The 21,601-nt window shown below is 45.5% G+C and overlaps 1 protein-coding gene and 1 pseudogene across 2 annotated transcripts in view; both read left to right on the top strand.

The window, feature by feature from the left end:
* The window catches only part of GLIS3 (GLIS family zinc finger 3), a 445,161-nt gene that overhangs the window by 251,863 nt on the left and 171,697 nt on the right, over positions 1-21,601 (top strand). The gene's annotated exons all lie outside the window — the stretch shown is intronic.
* LOC124502344 (deoxyhypusine synthase-like) lies at positions 16,686-19,984 on the top strand (annotated as a pseudogene).

A 21,601-nucleotide genomic window follows, 5' to 3' on the forward strand; every position in this document is an offset into this window, starting at 1 on the left:
AATGGAAATTCCAGTAGTTTCTGGTCCTCCCTGACTTCGTGGCCGACTCCATATAAACTAGCTTCAGATGTGTGGAGCTTTTTCTTGGACGACGGTGCTGTGTGGCCATTGACTTTCTGGGTGAGGGGTGGTTGGGGTCAGCCAGTCATTCACTGCACTCAATTTACTCTGAAAGTAATGAACTTCGAGTGGAAAATATGACCAATCTTTGAATTAGCATTTGGTGCCTTAACCAGAGAAGAAATGTTATGTGCAGGAAGGTTGTAATTGAACCATGCATTTAATAGCCTACCACAAAACCACCTTTGAATTTGATAGGCCTGTATAATTGGGACAGAATTTATCAGCTGTACAGTATTTACCAAGTTCCTATTTATCAGGGCCAGATTGGTTATGCCAGTTCTTGTGGAGAGAAGTCTTTGTGATTGTTGTTGAACTTCTTTGTAGACAGTGGGGGAGAAAACACAACGTAACTTTATCTATAGGGTAGGGGAGAATGGAGAGAGGGTGTTTTTGGCTTCGCGAAAGGTGAAATATTTCAGATAGAACATTGTGATATTTCTAGAGTGGACCTGTGTAGTCCAGGGGATACCGCAAACGAGTTTCCTTCGTCTTTCTGGGCTGCTGTGGTTCACGGTTACTATCTGGTTAACAGAACTTGACAGGACTGTGCATTCTCTTGGTCTTGTATGGGTTTCCAGGAAAGGCAGCATGGTGGACGGAAGGTTGATAACAAGGTCACAATCTCTATCTGGAATATTCTACCTCGTCACCCCCTCAAAACCCCTTTCGTCACGTGCCCGCACATACACTCTTATGTGGCGTGGTGCGCTAACTCTAATGTGTCCCTTAGATTTCCTCTCAGACGCCACTTCTGTGGGGACCTTTGCCTAATTTCCAGGATCACCACCCTGAGCTCTCATCCCTAGACTCTGTTTCTCTCTCTGTAGCGTTGACCTTACTTGTAATTAAATCATGGACTGTATAGACGATTGTTGATCATCTGTCAACTCGGCTGGAAGGACAGCTCCAACAGGGACAGGTCTGTCTTCGAGTTGTCCAGTACACAGTGACATCTTCTGAGTAAGAAAGCACTTGATGAGGGGCCCCCGGGTGGCTCGGTCAGTTGACCGTCCAACTCGTGACGTCAGCTCAGGTCATGATCCCACAGTTCGTGAGTCTGAGCCCCACGCCGGGCTCTGCACTGACAGTGCAGAACCTGCTTAGGATTCTCTCTCTCTCTCTCTCTCTCTCTCTCTCTCTCTGTGCCTCCCCTGCTCACTCTCTCACTCTCTCAAAATAAATAAACTTATAAAAAAAAGAAAGCGCTCGATGAATGTTTGTTGAGGGAGTGCACGGACAAGTGAGTGAACAGCTGAACTGTTTCAGCTCCACCAGGACTCAGCCCTGTCCCCATGGGTCCGTCTCCAGGTGTCCCTGGGTTTCAGTGCACATGTACGTCTGCACTTTGAAGGCACTGGACTGGCCGATTTCTGTATTAGTTTTCTGTGTCCACAGCCAAGCATCACGATTGGGGGGCTTAAAATAACAGAAAATAACTCTCTCACGGTTCTGGAGTCCGGAAGTGTGAAATCAAGGCGTTAGCCGGGCCGAGCTGGCCCTGGTAGTTCTAGGGAAAATCCCTCCTTGCCTCTTCCTTTTTTTTTTTTTTTTTTAATGTTTATTTATTCTTGAGAGAGAGAGAGCACGCGCATGAGCAGGGGAGGGGCAGAGAGAGAGAGGGAGACGCAGAATCCGAAGCAGGCTCCAGGCTCTGAGCTGTCAGCACAGAGCCCGATGCGGGACTTGAACCCACGATCCGTGAGATCCTGACCCGAGCCGAAGTCGGACACTCCACCGCCTGAACGACCCAGGCGCCCCCAGTACTTTGAATTTTAATCGTGACTGCTTCCTTGGTTATGGGCAATAAAAATCACAACACTGTCATCAAAATAGAAAACATGCAAGGGAAAATGGAGTCTGCTGTGGACGTGGTTTTTAAACTTGTAGCTACCTTGAAGTCTGTCACTTCTTCTGAGAGGGATGCACTGGTGTTTGGAGGGCTGAGGACATGAGACATCATGGGCCACCAAAGGACCCCAAATAATTGATGGGTGTCACCACACTGTGGCCCAAACTATCACAGAGAGCTGGAGAGTCCCCAAAGAAAGGCCACATTTTTACTCTAATCCTATACAGGAAACCAGGGACAAGATCCAGCATGTGAACAGGTATTGGAAGGAAACAAAGTTCAGGCAAAGTGGGGCTGGGACCCACCAGGTCCCCACATTTCCTGACAGCTCACGAGGGGATGTCTTAGTTTGCACACAAATGTGAGGAGGGATATTTTTGCATGAGAGTTAAAAAGACACAAATCCCGGGGCACCTGGGTGGCTCAGTCGGTTAAGCATCCTACTTCAGCTCAGGTCATGATCTCGTGGTTCACGAGTTCGAGCCCCACGTCGGGCTCTGTGCTGACAGCTCAGAGCCTGGAGCCCGCTTCCCATTCTGTGTCTCCTCTCTCTCTGTCCCTCCCCCACTCGTGCTGTGTCTCAAAAATAAACAAACATTAAAAAAAAACTAAAAAAAAAAAAAGATTGGAATCTCAATGTCCTCAAGAAATTGTATGTCTAAACAGAAGCATCAAGAAAAGTCTGTACGTTCAGTTCCTTTAGAGAATGATTGCAGAGTTAGGAATGATTTTTGTTGTTGTTGTTTGTGGCCCATGACACGGATGAAAGCATAAATGCAGAATTACTGAGAAGAATTGGGTTCGCCTGGATTTCTAGTCCCTACATTAGGTGTCCATACTGTGCATTGGCTTCTTCCACCCCCAGGCCTCGAATAGCCATCAGCCGTTGCCTTGTTACCTCGCGAGGTTTCTTTGGTGCTCTCACGCACCAGGCCATTCAGACTGTGCAGAGAGAGAGACCGGAGCTGGGGCAGACACAGCCCCACACCCGGCGGGTTTGCAGCCTACCGAGTCGGGAGGAGTAGGTAATGGGGACCGTGGGTGAACCCCTGTATTTAGGAAATTGCTTTGAATGCCACCTGTGAAGGTTAGGAGGGGTTTCGTTGTGTGTTTCAAACTTTTTTTTTTTTTTCATTCTCCCCACGATGTTTGTTTTACAGGCAGGATTTCTGCAAATGGAAGGGAAAAAAAAAATCTCAGTGCCTCTAATACTTCCCCCTCTCCTGTCACCTTTCCGACTTCTCCTGCCAAAAGTAATCATTTTTAATGAGAATTCTCAACCATAAAAATCTGACTTTTGAAAGCAGTGCTGGAAAGAGAGACCAGTCTCTTGGCGGGTGTGTCAAAACAATAAAAAAAAAAAAAAGTGTTCAGAGCAGATCTGCCCAGTTTCCCATGAAAACCTTGAGTTTTCTGAAAGTCATAGCGGATGAAACGTGGAGTACGGGAACAAGGTGTCTGGCCCACCCAAACCGAACCCACCAGATGAAAGCAATTCACCAAAAATCGATTCGAAAATAACGACCATATGGCAACTCCCTCCTAATCGATGGGCCTGCCCGGGCGGGAGACCCAGGCCCGGAGCAGCGCAACTCCTGACTCACCAGGGGGGGGGGATGCCAGCTTCTGGGTCCCTCCCCTGCCTGGGCAACTGTATATTCTCAGCGCCCTGGGGGTGGGCTTCCTGTCACATGTGGGGGTCAGGGAGCACATTGTGCTGCACAGCCCAGCCCAGCCCAGCATCTGCTCACCGAGGCCGTGTTCGTAGGACACGTTCAATGCCGCGTGCCTCTCCCAACACACGGCGCCATATCTTCTGGGTCTTTCCGTCTTGCTTCTGCTTTCATCTGCCGTGTGACTATGAAATCCTTAAGGACAGGGACCCTGCTTCTTAATGAGCCTTTCTCTCCCCAGGCCGAGCACAGTGCGCTTGCACGCGCGTGCACACACACGCACACGCACATACACACACTCAAACACACAACAGATTTGCTCCGCGATCAGGTCAGCAGTCGCTCGCTCCTTTCTCTGGCCCTGGGAACACTTCATGCAAACTTCCACGCTAGCACTTGGCGTGCGTGGGCCTGGCATGTATTTTAGGGTTCTTCTCTTACTGCGGAGATTTGCAAAAAGGGTCTTTCAAAGCCTTAGGGTTCTGCGGGTGTGGGAAGAAGTGTGAGCAAGTGGTGAACCCCCTGGGCACACCCCTTCTCCACACACCTGGCCATCTTGAAAGGCTCCACTTCTACCTGGTTCGTATTTTGGAATTTTCTTTGGAAATAAATGCTCTGTTGTAGATACATATGTACACACACACACTCACACAGTGTATGTGTGTGTGTGTGTGTGTGTGTATATATATATATATATATATGTGTGTGTGTGTGTGTGTGTGTGTGTATATATACATACACATACATACATACATACATACATACATACCAGTGCATCATTACTCCCAGGAACACTTTCTTGATGGTACGATTTTAGTATCTTGATCGAGTCAGTTGGTTCCTAAGTTAGCATTTGGTCTGGATAAAAAAGGACTTGCTCCGGCTATTTTAAGCGGGAGGGAATTTCATACAGGAAGTTATGTCTTACACACCCATTGGACAGGCTGGTGGAGGAAGGGTCAGGAAAGAGTGCATCTGGCTTTCCAAAAACGAAGAGGCTGCAGAAATGAACAGAGACAGCCACAGATGACCTCCATCGCTGACGGCACCGAAGCAGGTGATTTGCAGGAGGTCTCGAAGCTGAGGCAGACTTCCCACTTGTGCCCACGCACGGCTGCGTTGGTCTGTCCTGGAGGGGAATCAGGGCTTCTCCTTCTCTTCTGTTTTCCAAATTGTGCACAGACGCCCCTCACAGGTGGGCTGTAGGCCGGAGCCCTGCCAGTAGGGACTGTGGGAGAACGGAGACTTTCCTGGGCTCCTCTGGGGTACGGGGATGCCCGACCGTGAGCCATGGCACTGTGAGAGTTTTCCCTGTATGAAATAATTGCCATTTGGGGCCACCTCATAAAGTTGTGTTCTGTTGTTACACTCCCATTTTACAGCTGAGGACACAAGCACAAAGGTTGGACGACATGGCCAAAGGTATCTGTCTAGTGAGCGACAGAGTTGGGATTCCATTGACCCAAGCAGTCTCAGGCCTGGGCTCTTGACCTTGATGCCAGTGGTTTCTCAGTTGGGAGTTCCGTTGGGGACAGGGGCCACGTTTGGAGATGTTTTTGAGAGTTGGGGGTGGCTTTGCTGCTGGAGTCTAGTGGGGCGAGACCGGGGACCTGCTGACTGTCTCTCAGTGCACGGGACAGCCCCCCACAATGAAGAATTATCTGGCGCTGAGGTTGAGAACATGTCCTCTGCACCCCGCTGAGCAGGTTGGCGAAGGAAAACTTGAGCGCAGAAGGGGTTTGTTGTGTTGCTTCGCGCCCGCCACTTGAGAGCCCCCTTTGTGTCCTGTGCCCTGGGTCAGGGCGCAAACCCCTCTCCCTTCCCCCTCCCCCAGCCCTGCAAGGAGCTGCTTTCTGTCTGTAGTGAATCCAGGTGGACCTGGCCGAGGTTGGGGATGGGACCACCCCCACCCCCGTTCCTGAGACTGCCAGATCCCTCAGGTCCGGCCCCCACTTCCAGGGGCGCCCAGAGTGGTCTTCACAGGCAACACTTGGCCTCTTCCTTCTCCTCCTCACTCTGTCCAGAACCGCTGGTCCTCTGCCGGATATAACGCAGACCTGCTGGGAGCATCAGAGCCAACTTTGGCTCCCCCCGTGGCTCTGGCGACCCAGCTAGCATGAGTGGGTGGCCACCCCTTCCCAAGGACGGTGCGCCTGGGGCCGCTCCCACTTCTGCGCTCTGCCGGGCGGCCGTGGCCTCGTGGAGGGCTATAGGACACGGGGCTTGGACCACGGGCTGCACCCCGCTGACGGGCAAGGACACCACCCACCTTCTTGAGCGGCAGCTGGCACCTGTCACACGTGTCCTGGTGGCATCTCTGTTGGAAGTGAGGAGTGATCCGTGCCAGCTGGCCTGTCAGCTGTCACAATAAACAATGAGCACGAGCCACCTTGTGTCTGCGGCACAGCTGAGGGGCTGTCTTTGTGCACGGGCTGTGCGAGGGAGGTGGACAGCCTTCTCATGCTCCATATGAGCAATTTCCATTCTGTTGTTTTCTCTCACACATGGTGTTCGGGAACAGCTCTGGAAGCAGTGGGGTGGGAGAGAGAGAGAGAGAGAGGGAGAGGGAGAGACGGACTGACTCAGTGTTTTCACTTAGATTCTCTGAGATTCATCTACAGATTCATCCATCTTCTTGTGAAGAACAGAAATGTCTCTTGTAAGCTCAGAATGTCAACCTGTCGAGACCCATGATGCTGCGAAGTACGCTGGGCTGAGTTACCCCTCTGCTGGGGTCAAGTGCATGATCGTGGTGGAATCACCTCACTTCTCCTTCTCCCCATGTCCTCATCTGTAAAATGTAGACACCATCATTTCACACGCTGCTCCCAGCTCTAAACATCAGTGGTTTTAGAGTTCGTGGCATTGAGGTGAGGGCCGGAAGCTCCCGGGTCCCCGACCCGCGGTCCGTTGGACTGTGTCGCAGGGCTTACATAAGCAGACATGCCGAGCATGTCCCATGTGAATTGCTCACGGTCTGGACGGAGAGATGACCACAGAGTGCTCTGAGAGTCACCAACAGAGATTAGTCTTTGCCCCCCGTGTTCAAGATGTCAAGTTGAACCTGAAGGAGCGCTTGAAGGTGGGGTAACCCACACAGAATTCTACAGGCGCTGCTCCTTTTATGCGGGGGTGCTGCGTGAGGGGCTGGGCTTTGAACCTCTGGAAGCTTCTGCCTTCCTCTTCACCCAGGAACAGAATGAATGCAGGGAAAGGTGCTGCCCACTGTGGTCAGGATCAAGTGCTCGTGTTGAAGGCTGATGGCAACTTCTAAGCCTGCCTGAAGGACTGGACTTGTCCTGACCAAGCGGTTCAGAGACGCCAAACAAATCTACCTGTAGGGCCTACTGTGAGCCAGCGACCGTGCTTTGCACTGGGCTTGTGGAAATGACCCTGAGCCGTCTGGTGGCATGCCCTTCCGAGCCCCATACAGACTAGGCCAGACCCCCTTTCAGCCACCCAGAGGGCTTTTGCTGTCAGTGGACTTTCCAGAGACTGGGAAGAGTTGGTCAGAGTTAAGTGTAAAATAGAACGGAAGCAACCAGGGAATGAAAGGGTTTTCTTGGTCAGGTAGGAGCTTAGCTGCAGAGGGAGCATGGACATAACAGCCCTGGTGTGTGCAGAGAAAGGCACGCTGACACCAGGCTGGCCTCACAGAGGGCTGGGGTGACACCCAGCGGCGTGCGAGGTGGGAGGTAACCCTCAAAAGTCTGCCATTGCCTCCCAGGTCTCAGTTCTCCACAGCAAGAGTACACATAGATACCTTTTTTAAAAAAAATTTTTAATGTTTATTTATTTTTGAGAGAGAGATACAGAGCACGAGTGGGGAGGGGTAGAGAGAAGGGGACACAGAATCTGAAGCAGGCTCCAGGCTCCGAACTGTCAGCACAAAGCCTGATGTGGGGCTCGAACTCACGTGAGTTGAGCTGAAGTCGGACACTTAACCAACTGAGCCACCCAGGCGCCCCCACGTAGATATTCTTGATTAAATGCTATGGATAGATATACTTTCCTTTTAATTATACATCCGTGTGTCTTCTCTTTCTTTTATGTCTGTCTGCTTTGTATATGTGGGCCTGTGTGTGCGTGCAGGATTTGACTGTATCTTCAATTTTTTCGTAGGCTCTGAAATTCTACCACTAGGTATTTATTCCCTTCATTTCTTTAGGCTTGTCTTAAACGGTCAGTGAATCCCCATTGAAATCCCAACCATCCTGGGGATGTCTGAGCAGGATGGATACACCTCTTAGTGCTGGGGGAGAACTGAAGGGGGTGGCATCCAGACAGGGTTGAAGCTGGCACCAGGATGAAGGGGAGCGCCTTTGAACCAGAAAGAGAGAAAGGGACACAGAGACGTTGGACTTTATTTCTCACATTAGTGTGCCAGACGTGGGGGGCAAGGGTCACACCATCTCAAGCTGAGATCTTGGCTGTTTCGCTGTCCAGTCAGGGCTCTTTGCTACTACTTACCCTAATCCTAGATGTCCCCTGTCTTTTGGGGGCCCCGGGGTAGGGCAGCACCCATCAGGCTCAGGCAGGGCTGAGCCAAGTACCAGAAGACCCTGTTGCGTACTTGGATTGACAGCTGGTTTCCCGAGATTTTCTCCCAGCAGTGCTTTCCTCTAGGAATATGAGTCAGACCCTCGGTCACGAGGCTTCTTCAGCATAAACGAGAACTTCCAGGTGAATCCCAGCAATGCTTCAGGCTACCGGTCAGTGTTCACCATTCATTTTGGTCACCTTCATGACGCTGGGCCTTGGCTGTAACCTTCTCCTCTTCCTCGGGCAGCTTGGATCCAGAAGGACTTCCTGGAACATCTGTCACCCTGCAGTGTTTTCGTGGGTCAAGGAGCACCACTGGGAGTTTCGACAGACCTTCTGTTTACTCTGGTACCCTTTCCTTTACCATTACTGAAATTGGAACTCTGCCCGGAACTGTTGAGCTTTAGAAGAAAGAGTGTGGTTTGAGGACCAACCCACCTGGATTTTAAATCCTAGCTCCATCACTTGCCCGCTCAATAAGTGTGGGCAGTTCTTTGCCACCCCCGACGTTTTCATGGTCTGCGTGTGCTTGGTGACTCTTAGTTCACAGGATTGGTCTGAGGACCCAGTGACTATAGAGCGCCAGACATTGGGTAGTGAAGGAGCGACGTCTTGCTTCTCCCCCCTTTCCCCACTCGTCACCCACAGACAGGCTGCCCCAGGTCATCAGCTGTTCATCTCAGAAATACGCCTACGACGTGACTTGAATTCAGAGATGACACATTTTTTAATAATCTGGCCCACAGCTAAGTTATATTCTCATTGGCTGGTTTGACCCTCTGCTCTATTTCCAAAATTTCCATATGGACGGTTCAATGTGATGTGGACATACTCCAGTTTTCTTGAAGCATGTGACTAACGCTAGTCAAAACCAGTGCTCCGAAAAATCCGTAAAAAGAGCTCTCATGCAGTTTACCTGTCAGGCAAGGAGTGTGAAAGACGGAATTGACAACAAAGGGCCTAACAGTGTAGATCCGGGCGGGAGAATATGCGTTCTCCCGAATTATTTTGGCAGCTTTTGTGGGAAGTCTGATGGAAGCAGGGACGGGAGGAAGGTAGCTCCCATGTTTTCTTCCCGTAATAGCTGGGAATTGAGGGGTGAGGCGGCGGGCAGGAAGGGCCCGTGTGGGTCTGTAAAGGTGCAGTGTCCATGTGCACATGTGCATGACTTTGATCTTTGCGTTGTCTCACGTTTCTGCTCATCCTGGGGCATTCAGACCATAGTTAGTACTATACTGATTCCACAAATGGCTACCAGACAAATGACTGGAAGAAAAATCCCACAGATCCCCGGATAGACTTGGTTGCCTGACACATGTGTGTTCTCTCTCTTCTGGACGAGAAGCTCCTGCAGATAGTGACAGTGTCATTCTCCTTGGTACGGAGGTACCACCGTGAATTCAGACATTCTATTCTTGGCTCACGTTTAGGTTATTTTCAGATTGTCTTGCTCTTACGGTGTTTGACGGAAAATCCTAATAACAGCTAACATTTAAACAGTGCCTAATACTTGCTGGCCCAAGGCCTTTGCAAAGATAATTAATTGAATTCTTTCAACAAGTCTATGAGGTAGTTACTATTCTTACCACCATTTTACTGATGAATAAACTGAGGAATAGAGATCCAGGAAGCCCAGGGTCACAGGTAGAAAATGGCGGAAGCGGGAAGGAGTAGGATTTGAACTTGGTGCAGTGACGCTCCTGAGGCCATGTTCTCACCCACTCTGCTACTCTGGCTCCTATCGGCCTGTTGTGTGCATGCGTGTGTATTCGTGGGTATATCCCTATGTGAATGGCAAGGCATACTTTTAGTGTCTAGCAGGAGGTTAAATTCTTAGCAGTGACATTGTTCCAAAAAGGGTGGGCGCGTTTGAAATTTTGATAATTATTGCCAAATTTCCCACTCCTCTCCAACCCCCGAAAATAGAATGCACCAATTTACTCTCTTGCAACAGTTATTTCAAGACATATTTTGCTGCGCTAGGTGCCACAGAGAATATTGAATGCAGAAGTGGCAACACAAAAATGTGTGAAGGTAGGAGCTGAAGTTTGCATCTTTCTGACGGCATTCCCGAGGAGATGGGAGAGATCACCACGGGAGCGTCGTCATCCAGAGGGTTAGAACCACAGCCTGTAGAGGGAGGACCTGTGGTTTTTAATTCTACTTTGACCTTGCCGTGATTCCTTGGGAGGGTAACTTGACGTCATTTATTCCCTCAGTCTCATTTTAAATTTTATGTCATCACAGATGGACTACACGAGAGAGCCAGGACTCCGATCTAAGTGTGTTCAAAACTCCATATTCTAATTCTAGTAGATTGGGGGGCACTGATCGATATCTCACAGGGTCATGGCAAGGATTGAAGGGATTAACATGTCAGGATCTCACAGAACCTGCTCAGTACGTCAGTCCGCAGCTCGGTCAGGTGCTCTCTGAAACCCCACAGCCAATCAGTGCCCCCTTTTCCAGTATCCCCGACCAAAGCGAAAGACCCGCACAGTGGACTGCCGCCCCTGGTTGCACTAACGACTTGCTCGGTGACACAGAACGTCCCCAAACTGTACTTTCCCTGTAGACCGGTCTTTCCGGTCTCTCCCAAAAAATTGCAAGCTCTGTTCACACTTTAGTATCTGTCTGGATGTTCCCTTAAGCCTTCGTCTTTTGGATGACTTTGTTACTAGCTGTTAACTCATTCTCCAACTTTGTCTCTGAAGACGTTTTTGGTGTTGGTGGAGGAATTTGAATAATTCATGTATTAAAGTCGTCCCACTACTCCATCACCTGAAACTGCCCTTCTCTGGTGACCTGTCAAAATGTCAAGGAACTTCTTCATCTTACCATCCTTGGTCTGGTCTCCAATCCATCAGTAAAAGGGAGAGTTTTTTTGTTTTTGTTTTTCTTAATTGAATTATATTACTTCGGTATACTAATATAACAATATTACACGTTTTAAGTATACAACAGAGTGATTCAACAGTTCTGTATATTATACAGTGCTCACCATGACAAGTGTGGTCACCATCTGTCACCATATGAAGTTATTACAATATTATCAACTCTGTTCCCTACACTGTACTTTTCCTCCCCATGACTTACTGATTTTATAACTGGAAGTTTATAACTCTTAATACTCTTCCCCTATTTTGCTCATCCTCCTATCCCCCTCCCCTCTGGTAACCAACATTTTACATATATATGAGTCTGTTGCTGTTTTACTGTTCATTCGTTTTGTTTTTTAGATTCCATATATAAGTGAACTCATACGGCGTTTATCTTTCTCTGTCTGACTTATTTCACCTGAGCATAATACCCTCTAGGTCCATCCCTGTTGCTACAAATGGCAAGATCTCATTCTCTTTATGTTCTGGTGATATCCCACTGTCTATATACACCACATCTTCTTTATCCATTTGTCTGTCAACGGACACCTGGGTTGCTTGTGTATCTTGGCTATCGTAAATAATGATGCAGTAAACGTAGAGATGTATATATGTTTTCAAATTAGTGTTTTCACTTTCTTTGGGTAAATACCCAGCAGTGGAATTACTGGATTGGGTGGTATTTTTATTTTTAATTTTTTGAGGATCTCCATACTGTTTTCCACTGTGGCTGCACCAGTTTGCATTCTCACCAAGAGTGTAGGATGGTTCTCTTTTCTCCACATCCTCACCAACACTTATTTCTTGTTTTTTTGATAGTAGCCATTCTGACTGGTGTGAGGGGGTATCTCGTGGTTTGCATTTCGCTGGTGATTAGTGATGCTGAGCATCTTTTCATGTGTCTGTTGGCCGCCATCTTTATAACTTTAGTAAAAATGTCCATACAGGTCTTCTGCCCATTTTAAATTAGATTATTTGTGAGGAGTTGGTTTTGTTTTGTTTTGGTGTTGTATGAGTTCTTTATATATTTTGGATATTAACCCCTTATTGAAAAACTTGTTTGCAAATAATATTTCTGTTCAGTAGGTTGTCTCTGTGTTTTGTTCATGGTTTTCTTTGCTGTGCAAAAGTTAGTTTTATGTAGTCCCAATAGTTTATTTTCTCTTTGGTGTCCCTTGCCTGCAGACACATAAACAGGAAACTGTTGCTAGAGCTGATACCCAGGAGTTTACTGCCTATGTATTCTTTTAGGAGTTTTATTATATTAGGTTATATGTCTTTTTTTTTAATGTTTGTTTATTTATTTACTTATTTATTTATTTTTAATATGAAATTTATTGTCAAATTGGTTTCCATACAACACCCAGTGCTCATCCCAACAGGTGCCCTCCTCAACACCCAACACCCACCCACCCCTCCCTCCCACCCCCTGTAAACCCTCAGTTTGTTCTCAGTTTTTAGGAGTCTCTTATGTTTTGGCTCTCTCCCTCTCTAACCATTTTTTTTCTTTCCCCTCCCCCATGGTCTTCTGTTAAGTTTCTCAGGTTAGTACTTGGATGGGAGGTCATACGTCTTTAATCCATTTTGAGTTCATTTTTGTGTATAGTGTAAGAAAGTGGTCACATTTCATTCTTTTGCATGTCGCTGTCCAGTTTTCCCAACACCATTTGTTGAAGAGACTATCTTTCCCCCGTTATATATTCTTGCCTCCTTTGTCATAGATTATTGACCATATAAGCATGGATTTATTTCTGGACATTTTTTCTGTTTTCTTCATCTATGTGTTTGTTTTTGTGCCAGTGCAATACTGTTTTGATGACTGTGTCTTTGTAATATAGCTTGAAATCTGGGATTGTGATACATCCAGCTTTGTTCTTTTTTCTCAAGATTGCTTTGGCTATTTGGGGTCTTTTGTGGTTCCATACGAATTTTAAGATTATTTGTTCTAGTTCTGTGAAAAACACTACAGGTATTTCGGTAGCAGTTGCATTGAATCTAAAGGTTGCTTTGGGTAGTATGGACATTTTCACAATAACAGTGTTTCCAAAACATGAGCATGGAAAAGGGAGGGGTTTTTTGGCTCTTTTTTTTTTTTTTAAATTATTCCCTCATTCCCCTGAAAGAACTTGTAATTCCCCTTTTATATCCTGTAACTTGTATTTATTTGTTAATGTCTGTTACTTAATAAAAATCTGGGCCTCACAAGGACAAGAACTGGGATTTCTCTTTGTCTCCATTTCTAGAACTATGCCTGTCTTTCAGTAGGTTGTCCACATAGGTCATGACTTCAGCCTCTAAACGTTTTGGCTCCCTTGGACACTACCATAGTAATAATAGCCATCATAAATGGAATCTTCTAACTAAAAGGCTCATTTTAGATCTCTGTCTTGGCCACAAAAGATTTACCAAAAAACCTTCACAAATCTGAAATCTTATATTTTATGACGTGCGCACCAAAGAGACAATTGTAGGAAGTGGCTAGATGAATTTCATTTTTGGAGTAAGCTTCGATCTCCTTGACATTGATTTCCTCTAGACAGTTCACTGTGATCCGGATTATTGCTCTAGGAATTTTACGTTACATGTAGTGTCCCAAATATGGGAGCATTTTATTCGTAATCTCCTCTAATAGTGCTCTGAGTTGATTTGGTTTTCAGGTTTGCAGAATGACGAGGGGGAGACTTAGAGGTGGTCCCTTCATGTCAGAAGGAGTAACTGGGTGCTTGAAAGTCTCAACTTGATTGCCACTGCCAGTTCTTCAATGTGTGTTTGTAGCATGTAATTCCGTGAGACCGAGGCAGGGAAGGTGGATGTTTCTAATTTTTCAGCATTTTGTTTTCAATGTGTAGTTGGATAGCAGTGACTGAAGTTTGGGTTTCAGTTGCTTCCTCCTTTCATGCCCTCTTCTCTCCTTCCTGGCCCCCTTTCCCCCATTCTCTCCTTCTCTGTCCCTCTCCCTCTCCCTCCCTCCCCCCCTCTCTCTTTTTCCCTCTTATTTTCTTTGTTTACTTTTTTCCTTTTTATATGTAGCAATGCGTGGAACTATGTGCTAAGGAGGATTCTGTTATATTTTCTGAAGCCTCAGTGTTCTGGCTGCTTTTGGTAACAGGTGCTACCCGAGAAAGGTCATGTACTAGTTGGGCGTGCCCTCAGCTGCAAGTAACACCAAACCACACTGCAGGGGCTTGAACAAACAGGAGCTGTATTGTTCTCACAAAACCAGAAGTTTCCAGGGATAGGCAGTTATTGGCTTTGGCTCCATGACTCAGCAATATCAGAGCCTGTCTTTGACGTTCTCTTGGCCTTTTGCTCACGATAGCGACACAGTGAATGCAGGCTTAACCATCACCGCCCATTTTCAAGGTAGTAAGAAGGAAATGGTCACACTGGTCACATCTTCCCCTTTTCCAGGGAAGCAGTTTTCCTCAGACTTTCTCCCAGCAGACATCGGCATACACCTGCTTTTCCAGAACTGGGTCATGCTGCCGTCCCTCATTGCAAGAGAGTCTGGGGAAGGGTGTTTGACTTTCTAGCCACTGCAGGATGAGGCTGCAAGGGAGTGAGTTGGGAATGGCTTCCGGGTAGCTAACCAGCATTGTCTGCCACAGCCAACAAATATCCCGTTAATGCAGATCGTACCAGAGTACAAAGGGATAGCCGGTGAGGCATGAAGATCGTTTCAGAGATGAGAGCATTTGAGTGTTTGCCGGAACACTGCCGGGGCAAGATAGCACAGCCAGGAATGAAGTCTAAAAGGAGTCCATGAGTTTTCTATTGCTGCCGTAACATTTACCACAAACTTAGTCTCTTCAAACAATATAGATTTGTCATATGCCACCTTTCTGGAGATCAGAAATCCAAAACAAGTTGTAGTGAGCTTACTGGGAGAATGTCACAGGGCCTCCTCCTTCTGGAAACTCTGAAGAAAGAATCCTTGCCCTTTTTAGCTTCGGAGAGGTGACTGCATTCCACGGCTCATGATGCCTTCCTCACATTCCTCCAACTTCTTGCTTCCATCGTCACAGCATCTCCTAACTCAGATCCTCCTGCCTTTGTCTTGGGAGGCCCCTTGTGACGACATGAGGCCTGCCTAGAGAATCCAGGATCATCTCTCCAGCTCAAGACGCTTCCTTTAATCAACCTGCAGGTTCCTTTGACCATGTCACGGAATGTATCACAGGTTGCGGGGGTAGAACGCGGACATGGCCGGAGGGGCCAGTGTTCATCCTGCCACAGTGGGACGAGCAGGAACCACCCAGGAAGGCCACAAAAAGATGTCCATGGGAGAATGATAGTACATCTGTCCACCAAAGAATAGGGGCCAGCGTAGCGAGAATAAAGTTGCATCTGAGTGGCGTAGCTGTGTTATGAAGATGATCCTTACTCGTTTTTCTGTGTGGTTTGCTGAAAGCTAGTATCTGAGAGATGAATCATTTTAAGTATTTCTTGGCATCTAATCATAAGTGGCAGATCTGGAGACGGCTTACTTGGATGCCTGAAGCTATTACGAGATTTATAAATTTAAGAGAATGCTTGATTTGAACTCTTTCTTGGGAATTTGTTCATTTTAAAGAAAAGTGCACAGCAAATAAACGTGTTTACAAACAGCTTCACGTGGGAGAGATCAAAAAGGAATTCTTGGATTAATACTTTCTATTTCCACGCACAATCTGTATTATTGCTTGGCATCATGTTGTGTAATGAATCTGGATTTTAATTGGTTGGTTTAGTTTAATCTTTTCTGAAAATTTCATAAGAATAAAATATCTCCATTTAGGTACGTATTTGGTGGGTTTTTTTAAAGAAAAAGTTTAGTTTTTGACAGGTAGCCTTAAAGGTCATAATAAATAAGAGCCGCTAAAATGATGATTTATTGCCAAAAAGCCTTGTTTGTTCAATGTTTATTTTTGAGAGAAAGGGATACAGAGTGTGAGCAGGGGTCGTAGAGAGAGAGAAATAGGGAGACACAGAATCTGAAACAGGCTCCAGGCTCTGAGCTGTCAGCACAGAGCCCGACGCAGGGCTCAGACTCACAGACCATGAGATCATGACCTGAAGTTGGACACTTAGATGACTGAGCCACCCAGGTGCCCCGTGTTTATTTGTTTAAAGAGGAAAAGAACAGTTCTTATTTGTCCCTTGGTCTGTTCATTCACTGAGTGTTCCTTCGCTGATTCATCAGACATAACTGTGTAACGTGCCATATGTGGGACACTGCAGCGAGCATAAGTATGTACATAAGTATAGCTCAATTGCAAGCTCTGTGAGGGTAGGAAATAGGGCTTGCTGCTGATGAATCCAACAGATCCAACGCCTAGCACAGTCATGACATAATGTTAACACTCGGGAAACGTTGGTTGGACTGAAATGAAAATAGAGCCCCTGCCTTGCAGAGATCTCGAAGGCAAGTGAGCTGGGACATACAAACAGACGAACTGAAGCACAGCCTTGTGAAAGCCCAGAAAGAAATATCCATCGGCAGTTTCAGGGGACGCTGTCCTAAGTATCGGGTGTTTGCTGAATTTGAAAGTAGGGGAATGGGCCAAGTCGACCCAGGAGGAGTGCGTGCCAGGCAGAGGGAACGGAGGGGCGTGGCTCAGACGTGAGCGCGGGGCTCCGATGATACAGGGCGTCGCTAGAATACAGGTGAGTGGAGGTGAGGACTGAGGGGGCAGATGGCAGGAGACAAGGTTGCAGAAGTAGCTGGAGGCCTGGTGGGGAAGAGCATAGAGCCTCCCTTGCTAGGAAGCTAGGTTTTATCCTGGAGGCAACAGGAAGCCACTAGAAGCTTTTAGGTAAAGGACTGAGAAGATCATCTTTTCTTCCTTTCCATTAAACTTTTTAGCATCGTGAAATAGATCTTATCTGCCAGAGAGTGAGTATAACATAGATGGATATTTTAAATGAAAGTGATAATAACATGACTGATGAATCGAACATCCAGCTTATGAGACAGATGATCGTCTACGTCTGTGAATCTTCTGGTGTCTCCTTCACCCTCTCTCCCCATCAGGGGAAATTGCCACTTTAATACTGTATTAATATCTGTCTTGCTTTTCCTTAAAGTTTTACCACATGTATATGCATCCCTAAAAATATATTGTTTGGTTTTGTCTGCTTTTCAAGTATGTGTAATAGAATCATGCTGAATGCATTTCCTTTATGACTTTCTTTATCGCCTCCTGTTGTTTTCAAGATTTCTCCACTTCTATCTGTGAACCTATGGATCATTAATCTTCACAGCTGTGTAATAGTTATTAAATGATTGTACCAGGTTCGGTGATCCCGCTTACCATCGTGGAAATTTGGGTCATGTCAAGTATTTTGTTACTGTGGACAGCCCTGTTTTAATTGTTCTCATACTTGTGTACGGGAGGCACGTGCAGAGAGTTTCTCTGGGAGAGAAATGCCCGAGTCCTAGTGGATCACACATCCAATTTTCTCATTGCCTTTTTAATCTTTGCCCATTTGTTGGGTATAAAATCTTCTCTCCCTAGAGTCACAATTTGCATTTTTCTGCATACTCGTGAGGTTGAGCCTCTTTTCATATGCTCATTGGCTGACTTGTATTTCTTCTGTGAAATACAAGTCTTTCTGCCTATTTTAAAGAGGGTTGTTTGTCTTTTACTGATTTGAAGGAGCCCTCCATTTATTCTGAATACTATCCTTTGGTGGATATCTTCTGCCAGTTCGTGACTTGGGTTTTTATTCACTGTAACATCTTTCGATGTGCATTCTTAATTTGAAGTTAAACAGCATTTTTTTTTTTCATGGTGGCTTGTGTTTTTCTTTATTTTACCTAGGACACCTTTCCTACGTTACGATCTTCAAAATAATGTCCTATATTTTTGCCTAAATGTGTTAACCTGTTATCTTTCACTTTTAAGTTCTTGAAATCACTTTTAAGGTTTGGAATCTTTTTCCCCCCTGCGGACGATCAGTTGTTCTGACAGCATTTTTTAACAATCCATACTTTGGCTACTCTGTAATGTATCAGGTTTCCATATATAAATGGGTCTGTTTATGGGATCTCTATTCTTTTCCATTGGTCTGTTTTTCTATCCTCATGCTTCAATATTAAATTACATAATGACTAAGACTTGTTATTTGATAGAACAAGCCCCCCAGCCTAGTTTTTCTTTAAGCCTGTCTTGGCCTCTCTTTCTGGGCTGTTTGCTCTTCTATATACATTTTAGAATAAGCTCGTCAATGTCCTTGAAAAATCCTATTTAGATTTTGATTAAAAGCTCATTGAATACTAGCTCCGTTAGAGGATCATAGCCACGTTTACAACAGTGAGCCTTCTTATTCCAGTATATGCCTTATCTCTCTATTTATATCGTCTCGAAGTTCTTTCAGGAAGTTTTATGCTTTTTCTTTTAACCTAAAAATCTTACACAACTCTTGTTAGTATGTTTCCCCCATGATGTATATTTTTGTTGTTGCTTTTATAAATGATAACTTTAACAGATTTGTATTTTAAATTCTTGAGTGGATAGAAATGCATCCTTTCTTAAGAAAGCATTCTCCCAGAGAATCCAGAAAAACAAGGATTCTCACTCATTGCTATTGAGAATGCAGAATGATTTAACCTCCATGACAGGGTACTTCATGGTAGTCAACAAACCTACATATTTCTTTACCCTTGACCTAACAATTGCACTTTTAAAAATTTACCTTTATGAAACACCTCCGTAGATTTGAAGCAACATATAGTTATTTGTTGCAGTATTCTTTGCCATGGCAAGATATGAAATTCAAATGTTTAACTCTAGAGAATAGTTGAATAACCCTGGCTCGTGCGTATAATTGAATCCCATAAAGCTGTAAAATCATGAGGAATGTTTCCATGAACTGGTACGATGTGATATCCAGGACAGCTTTTTTTTTTCTTTCTTTTTTTTAATGCAGGTTTAAGTTTATTTATTTTGGAGGGGGGGAGGGGCAGAGAGAGAGGAAGCGACAGAATCCCGAGCAGGCTCTGTACCGTCAGCTGTCACATCCATTACCTCATGCATCATACAACACGGTGGACATCTTAGTGACCACAGCTGGCAGTGTGGACGAAGAAGTGCCTGGTACCACGTACCTGGGTGATTTCAGTCTCAGGGGGAAGGAGCTGCGTGAGGACGGGATCAACAGGATTGGAAACCTCCTGGTGCCCAGTGACAGTTGCTGCAAGTTTGAGGGCTGGTTGATGCCCATTATGGACTGGATGGTGCCGGAGCGGAACATGGAGGGCGTGAAGTGGACACCTTCCAAGATGATCGCCGGGCTGGGCGAGGAGATCAACAACACAGAATCAGTGTATTACTGGGCTCAGAAGAACCACATGCCCGTGTGGAGCCCAGTGCTCACAGATGGCTCCCTGGGCAACGTGATCTTTTTTGATTCCCACAAGAACCCAAGCTGGTCCTGGACATTATTGAGGACGTGAGGCTCAGGAACACACAGGCCATTTTGCCAGGCACACTCAGATGATTATCCTGGGTGGGGGTGTGGTCAAGCACCACACCGCCAACGCCAGCCTCACGGGGAATGGGGCCGACTAAGCTGTCGACATCCACATGGCCCAGGAATTTGATGAATCTGACTCTGGTGCCGGGCTGGACGAAGCTGTCTCTTGGGGCAAGATCCGGGTGGAGGCACAGCCTGTCAAGGTCTGTGTGCCTTTGCCTCCCCTGGTCTTCCCCCTGCTTGTAGCTGGAACCTTTGTCCAAAAGAGACAGATGCCTTCACCCCTGAGAAGAATGCGGACGGAATGGCTACAGCTCCAGGGAAGTCCTCCCTCTCCTCTGTTTATTAGCCTGCACACCCAGTCCTTCCCTCGCTCCTTGGTCAGCATCGTGTCTAGAATAAATGGTCTCAGTGATCCTTGAAAAAAAAAAAAAGTGGTAGCCCGATGCGGGGCTCCATCCCATGACCTGGTGTGATCATGACCTGAGCCGAAACTGAGAGTCAGACCCTTAACTGACAGAGCCACCCAAGCGCCCCCCAGGATAGCTTTTAAGTGAAAAAAAGTAGGGTACAAAAAATCTATGTCGTATGCCACCCTTTGTTTCAGAAAGAAAGGGAAATACGTTCATGCACGTGTGCATGTATGCAGCTGTGGGTGTGCCTATACTTAATCTTGTAAAAAGAAACACAGGAAGGATCAACGAAGAAGTAATGACAATGGCTGACTCGATGGGCTGGGTTAAATAACTGGATGGAAGATGATCGGGATTGGAGAATACCTATTTATATAGTTTTGAATTTTGAACTATGCGTGTATGTTACTTCATAAAAATGAAACCATAAAGGATGAAAAAATACCAGACCTTAAAAGTGAATGGAAACAAAAACAAAAGAATCCTAACTGCGTATCAAATAGGTAACATAAGCAAATAATTAATTCACACTCTTTTACAACAGTACTCAATACATGTATTCTTATGAAATATTTACTAAAGGCAAAAAGAACTGTAAAGAAATCTGAAACCCTACTTAGTGGGTTTATTGTTAGTGTTAATATTTATAGTATGATGAAAAATTTTATATATTATAGGATAAAGTAGATAAGCAGATAAATAATAAACATGGGTAAATATATATATATTAAAAAATTTTAAGTTAATGCATATCTGTTATATATAATTACAAACCACAATATTTTTACTGTAAGAGGAAAGAGATATAATTATGCAATAAAAGAAGATAAGAAAAAAAACTCTGTGGTACTAAATTTTGAATTGGTTCTATCAGAGGAACTCATGATTTCATATATTTCCTAGCTCTGTGCATTGAAAGGACCTGGAAAGTGATAACCCTTTAGCAATAAGCACACTCAGCAAACAGTCTTAGTTTCTAGCGTCATTCTTCACTAAAATGAGACAGGACTCCTTACAGAAGTGGCTAATTCCAGATCAGGAGCAGAGAAAGACCAAAGTGAACCTGGATTGTCTTTTTGGAGCCAGAAAGCAAGGAACTGCTCAAACAGTCATGGGGATCGTGTTAACAGAATACAGGTACTGGCCTATAGGAATTTCCACAGGTATTTGGGTGAATTTAAGCACCCAGAGAAACAGTGACAACCATGGATTATTGTGTATATATAAAAAGAGAATAAACAAAGTTTCTCTAAACTTACTAATTCCAGTAATTTGTAGATTCTTTAGGGGGCAAGATTGTATAATCTACACGTGACGATTATTTTGTCTTCTTTTCTAGTCCTGATACGTTTCACTTCTTTTCCTCGTTTGATTGTATAGGTGAGAACCTTCCGTGTGATGCAGAATAGAAATGCTGATAGTACATGCCTTCTTCTTATTCCTGTTTCCATTAAGGTCATGTTTGAAAATATTTCACAGTTGAGAATACTACTGGTTATATGTTTTTAATGGGTTACCAAATTCTTTTATCTGCTTAGTTTGCTAAGAGTTTTTATCCTGAATGTTTTTTCTTTCTTTCCTGTAGAGATAGTCATATGATTTTCTCCTTAATTGCTCAGTGACATGGTCAATGAACCTTAAATTCCTAGAAAAAAACATGTTGAG

The sequence above is a fragment of the Lynx rufus genome, unplaced genomic scaffold, assembly GCF_022079265.1.
Source record: "Lynx rufus isolate CCGP_SWC_20201006 ecotype Redwood Valley unplaced genomic scaffold, mLynRuf1.p SCAF_10, whole genome shotgun sequence".
NCBI classification, from domain to species: domain Eukaryota; kingdom Metazoa; phylum Chordata; class Mammalia; order Carnivora; family Felidae; genus Lynx; species Lynx rufus.